Source organism: Geotrypetes seraphini, chromosome 3, assembly GCF_902459505.1.
Source record: "Geotrypetes seraphini chromosome 3, aGeoSer1.1, whole genome shotgun sequence".
Lineage (NCBI taxonomy): Eukaryota > Metazoa > Chordata > Amphibia > Gymnophiona > Dermophiidae > Geotrypetes > Geotrypetes seraphini.
The window spans coordinates 106117753-106132407 of NC_047086.1; the positions used below are offsets into that span (position 1 = coordinate 106117753).

The 14655-nt window shown below is 45.2% G+C and overlaps 1 protein-coding gene across 2 annotated transcripts in view; it reads left to right on the top strand.

Annotated features, from left to right (window-relative positions):
• The window catches only part of TDRD15 (tudor domain containing 15), a 30556-nt gene extending 16101 nt beyond the window's left edge, over window positions 1-14455 (top strand). For both annotated transcript variants that reach the window (XM_033935582.1, XM_033935583.1), the window contains exon 3: window positions 11776-14455. The gene's annotated coding sequence lies outside the window, so the exon portion shown is untranslated. The remainder of the gene's footprint in view (window positions 1-11775) is intronic.
• The last annotated feature ends 200 nt before the right edge of the window (window positions 14456-14655 follow it).

The following is a 14655-nucleotide window of genomic DNA, read 5'->3' on the forward strand; positions in this document are numbered from 1 at the left end:
CTGCCGCTGATTTCTCCCTGCTTTCCCAATGCATACGCAGCAACAGGCCAGGCACATGCAACGACTGCACAAGCGCCAGGCCCACAAGCCTCTCCCCCCCCCTCCCCCAACGTAAATTCTGGCCCGGATCTTCCTCTCTGACATCAGAATTGATGTCAGGGGTGAAGGCTTGTGAGCCCGGCGCTTGTGCAGTTGCTGCACGCTCCTGGCCTGTTGCGTCGGGGAAGCAGGGAGAAAGCAAAGGCAACGCGAGTCAATCTCGCGATCGACTCACGTTGCCTTTGCAATCTACTGGTAGATCGCAATCAACTTTTTGGGCACCCTTGCCTTATGCATGTTAAATGGCAATTTGAGTACAGTGATATTACCATAGCGCACATTAAGTTCCTGTGGGAAACAATATGGAGATATAAAGCATTCAAAATGCTTCATTATTATGTAAATCAAATAACACAGCTTGTAGTGGTTGTGTGTTATTCCAGGGAAAATTAATGCCAGCTCAAAAGTTGGTCTTATTTTTCCTGCCTGCGAGCATTGGATCACTAACATGTGGCCTAATACTGCCGGATCTTAAAGGGGCTAGAGCTGAAGTGTGCCTTCCCTTGAAGATAACCTCCTCCTCCAGGTGTGCCTAGTGATCTAGGGCCTTCTGGGACAAGAATGATTCCAAGTTGCTTCTGCCCCTTCCAGTGCCCTTATATGACAGCCTAATCCTTAGTGATAGTACTGTGAAACCATCATTCCAGTGTAGTAGGAATGGTATGCTGAACCATAGGGTTGTTCATTCCTGCTCACAAGCATTCTGCAGAAGATGTTTTATTCAGCTTTTCAGCTCCTCTTTCTTCCTGGTCTTTGCTGCCCTCTTCAGTTCTTCTTTCTGAAGACGAGCATCAAGGTGTCGTTATGATTTGCTCCTTTTCTTTCTTTCTTTTTTTGTTTTTTTGCAATGTTATTTGCAGTCTTTTTTGATTGTTTGCTGGTTTTATGCAGCTCCGGAACTAGCTGTGTCTGCTTGGAGAGGAGCAGACTCTGTTCAGCTGGCAGATGCATCCTTTGGGGACCTGTTCAGCCAACCTCCTGAATATTTGTGGAGCTTAGAGTTCCAGGTTCTCAGCATTTGCTTGCTTCCTTGACTCAGTCAGGAGCTTGAGTGCATCAATCGTGTCTTTCAGGGTGCTCACGATGCCAGCTGCGATTTTACCCCCTTCTCTTTTTGGTGGTCACTGCATCCTTGGGTTGGAGGTTCAGTGCGACTGAGGTCCGACTAGCAGCCCGAAGATCTCGGCATGACAGCTAACCAATGGCTTGAGGCAAAAATCCATCCAGATACTCTCTCAAGGAACTGAGGCAGGCTACTGCACATGGTCTTTGAGTACAGGCTATGAGAGCCTATAGGGAAAATCTAGGAGGATTGTGAAAAGCTGTCTACAGAAAGAGCCTTGTTTCCCCTTCCCTTTAAAATCCTATTTTTAGTGAATTTTGGTCAGCCGTAAAAGCAGAGACTATTCTGGATTATGATGGTCCTTCAGATAGGAACTTGGAGGACAAGGGGTCGGATTTGATCCCTTTACTCAGCCAAAGTGAGGCTTCTCTGATGGGTGACACAGCTTCCCATTCAGAGGACCAAGAGTTATTGGCTATCAGGGAGAAGATCCTTCCGTCTGCCAACTTTTTAAGTCCTCGGTCCTAATTGAGATCATTATCGAGTCCCTCTGAGAATTGAAAAGAAATCTGTGAATCTGGAAGATGTACTAAGCCAAATTGACAAGTTAAAAAGTGATAAATCATATGGACTGGATGGTATACATCCCAGGGTACTAAAGGAACTCAAACATGAAATTGCTGACCTGCTGTTAGTGATCTTATAACCTGTTGCTAAAATCATCTGTAGATGAAGATTGGAAGGTGGCCAATGTTGTTCTGATTTTTAAAAACGGTTCCAGAAGAGATATGGAAAATTACAAATCAGTAAATCTGATTTCAGTACAAGGCAAAATGGTAGAAACAATTATAAAAAAATAAAATTGTGGAATATGTAGACAAACATGATTTAATGAGATAGAGTCAGCATGGGTTCAGCCGAGGGAGATCTTGCCTCACCAATTTGCTTGACTTCTTTGAAGGTGAGAATACACGTGTGGATAAAGGTGAGCCGGTTGATGTAATGTATCTAGATTTTCAGAAAGCTTTTGACAAAGTTCCCCACGAGAAGTTCCTGAGAAAATTAAAAAGTCATGGGATAGGAGGCAAAGTTCAGTTGTGGATTTGGAATTGGTTATCAGATTGAAAACAGAGGGAGGGTTAAATGGCCATTTTTCTCAATGGAAAAGAGTAAACTGTGGAGTGCCACAGAGATCTGTACTGGGACTGGTGCTATATATCTTATTTATAAACGATCTGGAAATTGGAACAATGAGTGAGGTGATTAAATTTACAGATGACACTGAACTGTTCAAAGTTGTTAAAACACATGCGGATTGTGAAACATTTCAGAAAGACCTTAGGAAATTGGAAGACTGAGCATCCAAGTGGCAGATGAAATTTATGCAAAGTGATGCATATTGGGAAGAATACTCCAACTCACAGTTACTGATGCTAGGTCCATCTTGGGGTTTAGTGCCCAAGAAAAAGATCTTGGTGCCATTGTAGACAATATGATGAAACTTTTCACCCAATGTGTGGCAGCGGCCAAAAAAGCAAACAAGATGCTAGGAATTATTTAAAAAGACTAAAGATATTACAATGGCTTTTTATATCTCCATGGTGCAACCTCACCTGGAGTATTGCATTCAATTCTGTTCTTCTTATCTCAAGAAAGATATAGTGGCACTAGAAAAGGTTCAAAAAAGAGCGACCAAGATGATAAAAGGATGGAACTCCTCTCATATGAAGAAAGACTAAAAAGGTAGGGTTCTTCAGCTTGGAAAAGAGAAGGCTGAGGGGAAATATGATTGAAGTCTACAAAATCCTGAGTGGAGTAGAGCGGGTACAAGTGGATCAATTTATCACTCCTTCAAAAATTACAAAGAGAATAGTTAGCTCTGGAACACGCCAGAGGTTGTGGTAAAAGCGGATAGCATAGCTGGTTTTAAGAAAAGTTTGGCCAAATTCCTGGAGGAATAGTCCATAGTTTGTTATTAAGACTTGGGGGAAGCCTCTGCTTGCCCTGTATCGGTAGCATGGAATATTGCTACTCTTTGGGTTTTAGCCAGGTACTAGTGACCTGGATTGACCACCGTGAGAATGACCTATTGGGCTTGATGGGCCATTGGTCAGACCCTGCAAACTCCATATTCACAGTGTTTTCTTCTGAGCAGGGTCCTGGCCCATATCTTTCCCATAGCACCTGGATGTGAGGGTCTTAATCACAGAGCCTTGGGAGACCCCTGAAGGCTCCCTGAGAATGGCTAAACTGTATCCCACGGATCAGGAATTCCAGCAAATGTTTGCTTTGCCAAAAGTGGACTGCTTGGTAGCCTAGGTGACCAAACACACTTCCCTACCCAGTGAGGGAAGGTTGGTTTTAAAAGATCTGTAGGACTGCAGAGTAGATATGGTCCTTGAGAGGAAGTTTGAGGCTTTGACCTTAGGGGTCAAGGCTACAGCCACAGCCTCCTTCATGGCACGCGCTTCACACTCTAGACCAGGGGTGGGCAACTCTGGTCCTTGAGGGCCGGAATCCAATCGGGTTTTCAGGATTTCCCCAATGAATATGCATTGAAAACAGTGCATGCAAATAGATCTCATGCATATTCATTTGGAGTTGTCCATGTCTGCTCTAGACTAAGAAACCAGAGCCTGACGGACTCTGAGCCTCTGCAGCTGATGCCTTCTGTGACATTACCAGAGTCATGGGGAAAGCCTCAGCCATTTCGATTGCTGCCTGTCATATTCTTTGGATCAGACAATGGGCAGGTGATTCGACCTTTAAAGCAACATTGAGCAGGCTGTCTTTTAGAGGACGGATACTGTTTTGCAAGGGCCTAGAAGATCTTGTAGCCAATGTACAATATCGCTGAACCAAATCTTTGCCAGGCAGCAGACCCTGAACACCTACAGGCTAAAGACGGGAGTTCTTTTCAGGCTCGCAACACTCTCATTAAAGTTCCACAGGAGCCTCCACTCAGAAAACTTTTCAAGGTTTCAGACAGATTTTCTGGGTTCAAGAGGAACCAGGATTCAAATTCCCGCTCCACAGTGCCAGCCAAAAAGCCACAATAACATCAACTCTCATGATACTCCTCTGAAGATTGGATGCTGGCTATTAGATTTTCTGGGGGTTGGGAACGTATCATGTCCATCCGCTGTGTCCTGGACATTATCAAAGTGGGTTACAAGATAAGAGTTTGCATACCTTCTCTTCAACTGGTTTGTGGTTTCGCTAGCAGGCTGGCCAAAGAAAGCAAACAGAATTAAGTAATATGATACACAGATTGCTAGATGTTCAAGCCATAGAAATAGTCCCTCCAGTTGACTCAGGCTCTGGCAGATGCTCCATATAAGAACATAAGAACATAAGCAGTGCCTCCACCGGGTCAGACCATAGGTCCATCCTGCCCAGCAGTCCGTTCCCGCGGCGGCCCAAACAGGTCACGACCTGTCTGAATCACCAGAAGGGGCTCCCTTGCCACCTTGGTTTCTCATTGAAGTCCTATCTTCCCATCGAAGTCCTAACCCTCCGGTCTTGCACATGCACGACCTGATTGGGTTTCTATACTTATTGCCTGATTAGCTTTCTATACTTGTGTTACATCCCAGCACCTCTCTCAGTATCCCACGATCCCTTTATCCCTCAGAAATCCGTCCAATCCCTGTTTGAATCCCTGTACCGTACTCTGCCTGATCACTTCCTCCGGTAGCGCATTCCAAGTGTCCACAACCCTTTGTGAGAAAAAAAACTTCCTTGCATTTGTTTTGAACCTATCTCCCTTCAGTTTCTCCGAGTGCCCCCTCGTACCTGTTGTCCCCTTCAGCCTGAAGAATCTGTCCCTATCCACCCTCTCTATGCCCCTCATGATCTTGAAGGTCTCTATCATATCTCCCCTGAGCCTCCTTTTTTCCAGAGAGAAGAGCCCCAGCCTTTCCAACCTCTCAGCGTATGGGCAGTGTTCCAGCCCTCTTACCAGTTTCGTTCTCCTTTGGACTTTCTCAAGTACTGCCATGTCCTTCTTGAGGTACGGCGACCAATATTGAACGCAGTATTCCAGATGTGGACGCACCCATCGCTCGATACAATGGCATGATGACTTCCCGCGTCCTGGTTGTTATGCCCCTCTTTATGATGCCCAGCATCCTGTTGGCTTTTTTCGAGGCTGCTGCGCACTGTGCAGATGGCTTCAGTGATGCATCCACCAGCACACCCAAGTCTCTCTCAAGACTGCTGTCTCCCAACAATGCCCCCCCCCAATTTGTAGTTGAACAACGGGTTCTTTTTCCCTATATGCATGACCTTGCATTTTTCCACGTTAAAGCGCATTTGCCATTTGTTTGCCCAGTCTTCCAGGTTGTCCAGGTCCCTTTGTAGGTCCTCACACTCCTCCCTGGACCTAACTCTGCCGCACAGTTTGGTATCATCTGCAAATTTTATAACCTCGCACTTTGCCTCCTTTTCCAGGTCATTGATAAATATGTTGAAGAGTAACGGCCCCAGCACCGATCCCTGTGGCACACCGCTCGTGACTCCCCGCCAGTCAGAATATTGTCCCTTTACTCCGACCCTCTGCAGTCTACCCGACAACCAGTGCTCGATCCATCTGTGCACATCCCCTCCCACCCCGTGATTCCACAGCTTCCTAAGCAGCCTTTCATGTGGCACCTTGTCGAAAGCCTTTTGAAAATCGAGGTAAATGATGTCTATAGGTTCCCCATTGTCCACCCGACTGCTTATTTCCTCAAAGAAGTACAGAAGGTTCGTTAAGCATGACCTTCCCTTACAGAATCCATGCTGGCTTGTTCTCAGTAGGCCATTTCCCTCGATGTGCTCGCAAATACTGTCCTTGATCATAGCTTCCACCATCTTCCCTATAATTGAAGTCAGGCTCACCGGCCTGTAGTTCCCGGGGTCACCCCTCGATCCCTTCTTGAAGATAGGTGTGACATTCGCCAATTTCCAGTCCTCTGGTACCTCTCCAGTTTTCAAGGATAGGTTGCAAACATGCTGGATTGTGCCCGCTATTTCTTGTCTTAGTTCCTTTAGAACCCTTGGGTGGATCCCGTCTGGGCCCGGCGATTTGCCGCATTTTAACCTGTCTATCTGTTTGAGGACATCCTCCTTACTTACCTCTATGTGTTCCAGTTTTTCAGCCTGTTCCCCACTCATGAGCTCCTCTGAGTCCGGTATATTAGATGTGTCTTCTCTCGTGAAAACCGACGAGAAGAACGTGTTCAACCTCTCAGCTACCTCTTTATCCTCCTTAATCACTCCCTTCCTATCCCCATCGTCCAACGGCCCCACCTCCTCTCTCGCTGGTCGCTTCCCCTTTACGTAACTGAAGAATGCCTTGAAGTTTTTCGCCTCCCTGGCCAGCCCCTCTTCGTATTTCCCTTTTGCTTTTCTAACCTCTCGGTGGCATTCCTTTTGGCATTTCCTGTGCGCCTGGTGATTTTCCTCCTTTGGGTCCTTTTTCCATCTCCGGAAGGATACTTTTTTATCATTTATTGCCCTCTTTACTTCTGTTGAGATCCAAACCGGGTCCTTTGACCGCTTGTTCTTGCCGTCTTTCCTGAAACTGGGGACGTACATTCTTTGTGCTTCCTGCAGGGTGTCCCTGAATAGGGTCCAGGCGCTTCCTACAGTCTCCATCCTAAGGATGTTTCTGAGCTTCCTCCCCACCATTTCCCTCATAGCAACATAGTTCCCTTTCCTGAAGCTGAGCGCAGTTGTTGCGGTCCTCCATACTGTGGGTGTCCCCCTTTCTAATGTGAATCTGATCGCGTTGTGGTCACTGTTGCCTAGTGGTCCTCCCACTTCTACCCCTCTTGCAGGCCCCCCTAATCCGTTTAGGATGAGGTCAAGAGTAGCACTCCCTCGCGTCGGTTCCCTGACTAGTTGCTCCATGAAGCAGTCCCTCACAGCTTCTACAAATCCTGTTTCCCTAGTGCAGTTGGAATGACCCATACTCCAGTCAATCCCCGGGTAGTTGAAATCCCCCATTACTGTTACACTTCCAGTCCTGCATTCTTGTCTCAGTTCAGCTTCCAAGTCGTTTCCGACTCCTTCCAGCGTACCAGGTGGGCGATAGTACAGCCCCAGTTTTATGCCTGCACCCTTGTTTCCCGGCAATTTGACCCATAGCGATTCCAGCCCCTCTGCCTTCTTTGCCATATCCATCCCGACCGAGTAGATAGAGTCCTTTATATATAGTGCTATGCCTCCCCCCTTCTTGTGGGTCCTGTCCCTCCTGTAGAGCTTGTACCCCGGCAGCGCCACATCCCATTGATTCTCCTCTGTCCACCATGTTTCTGTAATTCCAATTATATCCAGGTCTTCCCCCTTGGCCACAACCTTTCATTCACCCATCTTGGCCGTGAGGCTTCTTGCATTTGCATACAAGCACCGCAGGTCCCGTCGTTTTTCCTCCACCTCTGTATTTACCTGGGCCGCCTCCCCTTGAACTTCGGGCAGTTCTCCTGTTCCCTGTGCTTCTGCTTTGCCCTCAGCCTTTACCCTCGTAGCTTTCGGTTTCCCCACATTCCCGCCACCCCACTTCCCCGCTTTTCCTCTGGGTTTTCTAACCCTACCGGCCCCCTCCTGGGCTATCATCCCTTGAGCCTCCGTTTGATCCCCCTCGCCTTGTGGCACCCCTATATTGCCCTCAGCTTTCGCCCTCGTGCCACCCAGTCCCCTTGTGTCTCCATGCCCCTTAGTCTCCTCCCAGCAAGCTCCCTTTACCTGATGTTTCCCTCGCTGTCTGATCATAAGATCCACCGGTCTCTCTACTTCCTCCTTGCAGTCAGCCCGTTCAGCATCTGTTCTGGATACTTTTGTCCGAAGCGTCAACATCAGATCAGCTGTCAGCTTTCCCCCTCTCCTCAGTTTAAAGCCCTCTCGATCTCCTTCCTCACATTGGCTGCCAGTAGTCTTGTTCCCGCTGTGCTCAGGTGCAGGCCGTCCCGCCGGTAGAGCTTGCTCTTTCCCCAGAAGGACGTCCAGTTCCTCACAAAGTGGAAGCCCTCCTCCTGGCACCATCTCCTCAACAATGCATTCACAGCCTGGAGGTCTGCCTGCCTCTTTGCATCTGCTCTCGGTACAGGCAGGATCTCTGAGAATGCTATTCTCCGGGTACTCCGCTTCAGCTTTCGTCCCAGGACCCTGAACTGGTCAGTCAGTGTGGCCATGCTGAAGTTCCTCCGGCTCACATCGTTTGTTCCGACGTGGATTATCACCGCAGTCTCTGCTCCGTCCAGGATCCTCTCGATCCTATCAGTGACGTTTCGTGTCTTGGCCCCTGGGAGACAAGTCACCAGCCGGTCCTCCCTTCCTCCAGCTACGTGACTATCAACCTCTCTCAAGATCGAGTCTCCCACCACAATAGCAGACTTCCCTTTCCTCAGCAACCTCCTCTGTCTCAGGTCCGTGTCCTCGGTGTAGTGTGGTGTCTCTCCCTCGGGGTCCCGGTGAGTCACGGTCTCCTCCTCTTGCGTGGTTCCTCCGCTAGGTCCTTCCCCGGTGTCGCCTTGTGGATCCTGGGTCTCGTCTGCCGACATCCGTCTGTGCAGCTGCTGGTCCTGTTCCTCCACCTTCCTCCTATAGGCCTCCTCGATGAATCTCTCGAGGTCCCTCACCTGGTCCACAATGGGGCCTGCTCCGTCTGTGTCCTTGGTTGACCAGCTCATCTCCTCTGTGTTGCGCAGTCCCTCCAGTTCCTGGACCCTGACCCTCAATCTGCCGACCTCCATCCTCAGGCTTTCCAGTTCCTGACACCGACTGCATATGTACTCCCGCCTTCCCAAGGGGAGGTAGTCGTACATATTACACTCTGTGCAGTATACCGGAAAGTACCTCTGGGATCCTGGGTCCTCCATCGCTCTCGTGAAGTGCTGGTGTGCTCCTGCTGTGGGTAAGAGAGAGAGAAAAGAGAAAAGAAAGTGAATTATTTGGCGTTTCTGGTTCCCTCGCAAGGCTCCTTCGCAAAGGCGCTCTCGCTAAGGCGAGCGCCTTTGCTGCTCGCCTTCGCCGGGCGCCGAACGGCTGGGCGCCGTTGGCTCCCTTCTTCTTAAAGGGGAGCCCGGGCGCCGATGCGACCTATGACGCGGTGAGGGGGCGGTGAGGGCACTTTATCGTGCCAAAGAAAGGCTCAGAGGAGTGGAGGCCCATTCTGGATTTCGAGCATGACAAACACAGCCCTTAGAGTTTCTCAGTTTTGCATGGAAACTGTTCACTCAGTCGTTGCAGTGTTGCAGCAGGAGAATTTCTGGTTGCTTTAGATTTAACGGAAGCTTACCTTCACATCCTCACCTTCACAGAATACAGGAAATTCCTCAGATTCTATGTGTTGGAAAATCACATTCAAATTCTCAGCACTTCCCTTTAGACTAGCAACAATGCCCTGAATGTTGGTAGCCGCTCATCTTCGCAGAGCAGGTTGGCAGGTTCACCCATACTTGGACGAATGATTCATTAGGGCACTGTCCCGCCCGGAGGGAGAAAGGGCAGTTCAGCAGTTGTCAAGATGCTGCACAGTCTGGGATGGATTGTGAACTTCCGGAAAAGCAACCTGGTACCAACACACATCCGGAAGTCTTATTCAACATGGCAGAAGGCCGTCTGTCTTCCAGAAGCATGCTAACAGAAGCTTCATGGTCAGATTACAGACTTGTTGACCAAGCCAGAGCCTACTGCATGGCATTACCTGCAAGTCCTGGGGTCCATAGAAATCACAATAGAGGTAGTGCCCTGAGCAAGGGCAAACATTGCTATCTCGCTGGTCACCTCAGAAACTACCTGCAAGCTCCACTCCCCTGGACAGTAGCCAAGCGCAGTCTTTGATAAAGTGGTTCCTCTTCTGATCAATTCTTGGGTCAACCTAACAAATGCCAGCTTGTTCGACTGGGGGAGCTCATTGCAGCAGTCACCCGGTCCAAAGCCAGTGGATCCCCATCTCAATGTAAGTTGTCTATCAACAGACTGGAACTCTGAACAATTCGGATGGCGCTGCTCAGACTGCTGTCTTTACTGAAGGGCAAGGTAGTCGGAGCTTTCTCCGACAATGCCACGGCACCAGGAGCACCCGCTCTGATAGGAAGTGAAAGCATTGTTCTCTTGGGCAGAAACACACCTGCAGGCGATCTCAGCGGTGGGCATGGCTGGAGTGGACAGTGTTCAAGCGGATTACCTCAGCAGGCAGACATTAGATCCAGGAGTGTAGACGTTTTGCAGGCATTCTAGGCCATTGTGAGCAGATGGGATTACCAGATGTTTGACCTCATGGCAACTATGAAAAACAATGCAGATTGGTTCTTCAGAGTGATCCACTGCATAACTCATCACACAGAACCATTGGGCACAGGCGCCCTTAGTATGCAGATCTTGTTCACCTACAAAAGGAGCAAAGTCTTAGACTTCATGCGAGGCCAGATTTGCTCTTGTAGGTGCTAATTGCATAGAAGATCTTTGATGCTTTGGTCTTACAGCATGGCTCTTGAGCACACAGCGCTAGTCCACAAAGGGTACTCGGAAGTAGCCATTGTTACTAAAGCCAAAAAGCCGACAACAGTTTCAGCGTATGCTAAGGCACGGGAGATGTTTCAACTCTGGTACAATAAAGAAAAATTAGAGCAGGGCAATGCCCCTGTCTCATTTGTACTGGCATTTTTACAGGACAGCCTTGACAAGGGAATGGTAGTGGTGTCCCTTAGAGTTCAAGAAGCAGGACTCTCCTGCTTCCGGAGCTGAGAGAAAAGAGATTCTTTAGTGGCCCACCAGGACATAGTCGGGTTCATGAAGGGTGTACTCAGACTATGGCCTCTGATTTGAGCACCGTTTCCATCTTGGAATCTTAATGTGGTCTTAGAGGGACTCAGCACAGCCCCCCCATATGAACCCTTACAGGAAGCTTCCCTCATAGATCTGACAGTTAAAGCAGTCTTCTTGGTAGTGATTACTTCGGCCAGGAAAGTTTCAGAATTGCAGGCCCTGTCATATAGAGAACTGTTTCTCTGGATTGTGGAAGCGGGACTGAATTTGCATATGGTTCCCTCCTTTTTACCAAAAGTCGTTTTGGCATTCCATATCAACCAAGAAGTTAGACTGCCAGCATTTCACCCCACAGGGTCTAAGAAAAAGGTCTAGGCCTTAAAAGGGTTTTGGACGTCAAAAGAGTGTTGTTATATTACCTGGCGTTTTCTCTATGCTGGCAGGAAAGGATAACCCCTCTCCCCCCCCCCCCCCACATACACACACACACACCACCATCTTTGCAGAATGGTGTGGCTGACTAAAGAATAGAATATTATCCTGTAATACATAATTTCTCCTTACACATGCCCATACATACGTGCACATTCCATAAAAATTCAGTGCTAAGAGCAAATAATTTTAAAATATATTTTTCTGTGTAGTATGCACATATGCAGAATACAGATTTGTCAGAGCTATACTGCAGATAAAGTAATGTTTCTTGAAGTAGTGCTGTGCACTTCCTGTTGCTATCTTTGTTCTCCAGGAAAATTGGTATCGTTTTCAAATGATATTGTCAGTATTTGTATAAAATGTATTAAATATGCATGAAAGAAATGTTATAAAAACAAATCAGAAATTGTGTTTTTCTTTTTCAGACCTACCGAAGAATTGGAAACTCTGGACATTCAGAATAATTAATAAATATAGGTCTCTTAAGGAAAATTGAAAAATTATTGGATGAAACATTTTTAAAAAGCAATTCATAGCTGATAAATTCCTTAATTCGGTGGCTGAATGACTCAAGGAACCATTAGCATTTGGATGCATGTATGTAGTAGACATTTATGCGGATGCAATGGTGATTACTAAAATACTAGTGAAGATGTACGGCAAAATTGAGAAATGTTGATTTTTTTTGTTTAAATGTGGTTTATTAAAGTAAAGCGTATATTGATGTCTGTTATAGAAGTGGCAGATAAGTCTGTTTACTAAGCTGCATAATCTATAAATGCAGTTAATATTATGGCTGCTACATTAAGGGCTCCTTTTACTAAGGTGCGCTAGTGTTTTTAGCGCGCGCTACACGAAAAATACTAATGCAAGTTCTATGGAGGCGTTAGCGTGTAGCTAGCGCACCTTAGTGAAAGGAGCCCTAAGTCATCATTATTAATAGTTATAGCATGGGGCTTTGTAAAGAACCTACATGGGCGCGATTCCGGTGCCTTCTAATGTCTTTTAGAGAAACACTTTTAAACGGTGTTTTCCTCTTACTGTAGGCTGGTGGGTGCCTAAGTTAAAGTGCTATTTGGGTCTATGTTTTTTGTTGGTTTTTTTTTCCCTTGGGTTTGCATGTGTTATCTGCAACAGGATCCATTTTATTCCTATGGGCCCTGCTGCAGGTGTCGTGCACTAATCTTCAGTAAGAAAAAAAAAAACAACTTCCTAATTTTAGCAATTAATGTATAGGTTGATAGACTAAGGATACACAATTGTTTTGCTTTAATTTGCGGTTTTGTCTCCTACATAATTGAGAAGCATGTAAGACAGTTTTGCTACAGTATACAAACACAGATATTTTTACAAGTATGCAATGTCAGTAGTCTGATTTTATCAGGACAACTCTGTCATGTCAAAGTATGTTAGGATAGGATTACTGAACTGTTGATGGTGTTTTGATAATATGATTAATGCTGTAAGGAATCTGTGATAGAAACAAAAAGTCCAACTTTGGCATAAAAATCAAATGGTCTTTATCTGCCGTCATCTATGTTATGTTATGCAATCTGTTCCCACCTTTTTATTTAATAAGAATCATAACTTTTTGAGATATTAATATATCTTTGATATTTTCCTCACCTTTCCAGTAATAACATACTGGAATACAAAGCTGTTTTAATCATTGATCCTATTACAGCTTTTTTTATTTTATTCCTTTGTTCCTTATAAAATCATTGTTTAGTGACTGAATACTTAAAGGTTTTGCCTAATCCCTTATTGTTCCCGAGGCAGATAAACTTCACAAAGTGTGACACAGATCTATGTTCTTCTTTGTGATATGTCACTACTAATAGTAAGGCTACAAAAAAACAAAACTACTCCCGTTTGAATTTACATTGAGCATTTTTGTCATTATGATTATCATTTTTTTTTTTTTTTTTTTTTTTAATTTTGGGGACATTATGATGTAGGGGGCTGGGCTTATTTAGACCTTATAGATCTGGTGCTAGTCATCTATAAGTACCCGCCCGGGGCTAAATGTGGATCAAAGGGTTGACTGAGCCCGTACTGAAGTCTCTTTATTATTAGTAGATTTTTTATTAATATTTAGATGCCAGTGTTCATTCTCATCGGGAGTTTAAAGGCTTTGTCAGTTGTTTTGGGTTTACTACTAATAGTAAACAATCATCATTTAATTGACATTCATTTCCCATTGTAATTTGAGTATCTGGCACCTGCTAGAAAGAAACCTTCAAAGCAGATATCGTTCTTGGTCCCAAAATCCACCGGGGGCTGAACCATTTATATGCCCAGGGCTGAGCCCTCAATGGATTTTGAGACTGAGAGCCAAACCTGCTTTGAGGTATCTCTGTAAAATAGAAGAACACCTGTAGAGCCACCGTGACAGTACACCTGAAATAGTAATGGATGTCTCTGATACAGAAATATGAGTATATACCGTGAAAGGAGCTTTGATTTAAAAAAAAAAAAAAAGATGCTTTGTATTCCAGTGGATATCATTGAAAAGGTGAGAATAATTTGGGAAGTCCAATAAAATATCAAAGGTCTCACAATATAGACCCAAGAAAATGAAAAATAAAATACTTAAATGTATTAATTGACAGTTTCATCTCTTTTGTATTAATTTTTCATTTTATAGTAAATTACATGTCTTTTGTTTTTGTATTAGAGAAATTATTTTTCCATTAACCTTTGTGTGGGAAAAAATATTGTTGAATTCCTAGTGTCAAAACATGCTTATATCCTTTAGAAAGAGGTTTCTCAATATATTCCTAAGGGAATCCCAAGCCAGGCTGGTTTTCAAGATATTCTCAGTGTGTATCTAAGAGATTTTTGCATATATGGAGGCAGTGCATGCAAATTTATCTCATGCATATTCATTATGGATATCTTGAAAACTAGACTGGCTTGGATTCCCCAAGGACTGGGTAGAGAAAACCTACTTTGGAAGACAGTATTTGCTAGAAGTGTTAACTCGTACATTTAAGTCTAGATTGCACATTAAATATATGACAGTGCCCTTTTCAGAAAAAAAAACCAAAAAGATATCTTGCAAAGAATGATATTATATTTTATTTTCATTGCAATATTGAATAATACAAAATCACACTTTTCAATAAAGTTTGGCTGTGTTTAAGTGTGATGTGTGGATATTAACTTTTTAGTAAAAAAAAATTTTCATAGGCCATTATAGTTGTTAGGCCATTATAGTTGTAATGACAGCTGTTTGGCCTAATAATTATTTCCCCTTTTATCTTTACTTTAAATGAAACAATAAAAGTATTTCCAGTGCAACA